The sequence below is a fragment of the Phaethon lepturus genome, unplaced genomic scaffold (genome assembly GCF_000687285.1).
Source record: "Phaethon lepturus isolate BGI_N335 unplaced genomic scaffold, ASM68728v1 scaffold33247, whole genome shotgun sequence".
NCBI lineage: Eukaryota > Metazoa > Chordata > Aves > Phaethontiformes > Phaethontidae > Phaethon > Phaethon lepturus.
In genome coordinates this window covers 5,082-6,849 of record NW_010551704.1, presented here as the reverse complement: position 1 = coordinate 6,849, position 1,768 = coordinate 5,082, and positions in this window count along the sequence as shown.

The window sequence follows — 1,768 nt, the reverse complement described above, 5'->3', positions numbered from 1 at the left end:
TTTTGTTATCGTACACACAAACACAGTTGTGGGTGAGCAGCCGCTCCGGGACAGGGCAACTGTGTCCCGAGAGCACCTGATAGCACCAGGACTTAAATCTGTGCAATAAAAGAGGTAGAGCTCGCTGCTTGAAGGGCACGGTGTAGGTCAGGAAAATGTCATGATCCATTAGGAGAAGTCTTGAGCTTCTCTGAATCAGATGCCCAGAGAGAACCTGTTCTTTTTCCACGTTCCTCTTCCTCCAGCGAATATAAATAGCTGCAACCCAAAATAAAGCGTGATTTCATATATACGGCATGAAGTATATGCAAGTAGTCAAAGGATGCAGAGAAAAACTACACAATGCTGTGAAAGGACTTTGGCATGTTAACAGACCCGTTGTGCCTCACCCTGTTCATAAACAAAAGAACAGAAGTGATTCAGTCCTGGCCCCGAAGGAAACGCATCCATAGTGTCACCGATAAGATGCCTGTTAACATAATGACATTTATTTGACTCTGTAGGACTGTTGGGCACTTTCCTTAGTCCAAATTTTATGTACAGTATGTATGCTGACAAATCAGTTATGAAAAATACTAGGTAGTTGATACCTAGTATTACACAGCAGTTTAGAGAAATAATTAAATCTTAATATGGTCGGGAACTAAGCAAGGAACCCTATTTATTATCCCTATTTTAAAGAAAAGAGGTAGAGAACTGAGGTGATCTGTTTCCATAGCTTGGTTAGCATTAACTCTACATCAGAAATGAGGAGTCAGCTCTCAAGGTATAATACAGTTCCCCAACGTCTTCCCCAAGGCTTTAATTAACAATAATAGACGAGGACACTACGATCTTGGGCAACCTAATTTTCTTAACTCCCCTACTGCATTATTTTGTTACAGAAAGCATTTTAATGCTCAGACTCAGAGGAGCGAAAAAGCAATATTGATTTCAGCCAATTTGAAGTAATTTTATTCTGCCCAGTCCAGAGCAGAGCAAAACCTGATAGCAGTTCTACAGCCGGATGCATAGTTTGATTTAAAATGCAGGCAGACATTTAATTTGTATGATAAAGAGTTGTAATTTTCAAAATAGCAAGCTGAAAATTTTTTGCTCCTCTTATTAAAGAGTTTCTCTGCCAGGGAGAGGTTTGCAGGGCGCACCTACGGGTGGGTTCGCGCGGGGCAGGAGCCTCTGGTGCTGCCGCACTGCGGGCTGTGGGATCTGCCAAACGCAGATGCTTCAGCCGCTGTGCGTCAGTCTGATTTCTCAACACCTCCATCGACACATGGATTTCTGTGTTTAAGGCAGTCAGCAGAGAAATTCTGCATTTTCTTCCTTTGTGTCTGTCTCCTCCTCCTGCTTCCTCAAAAGCTGAGAAGGGCAAATAGATAATGGTGCTGCTTAGGTCAAAAATGTTCATGCAAATGAACACTGCGTTCATGTACGGGGCTTTGTTGCCCCAGGGCGGATCACGATTGTGGTGCTGTTATATTCTTGAACGGGTCTCTAGAAAAAGCGGGACGGGTACGGGAGACGCTGTTCCCAAACCATCACAGGCAGCCTCTGCTGTGACCATGCACACAAAAAGGTGCAGATTTAAGATACCGATTCTGCACCCTGTAACGAGATGTTCCTTTTCTTGGTCTTCTCCCCAGCAATTGTTCTTTTTACATAAGTTTATCCAGAACAAAGGAATTAAGTTTGTCCTTCAGCAACTTCAGAACATTCCTGATGTACTCCCAAGATCGAGCTTTCAGGCAACTGCGTCCATGAAGTAGATACA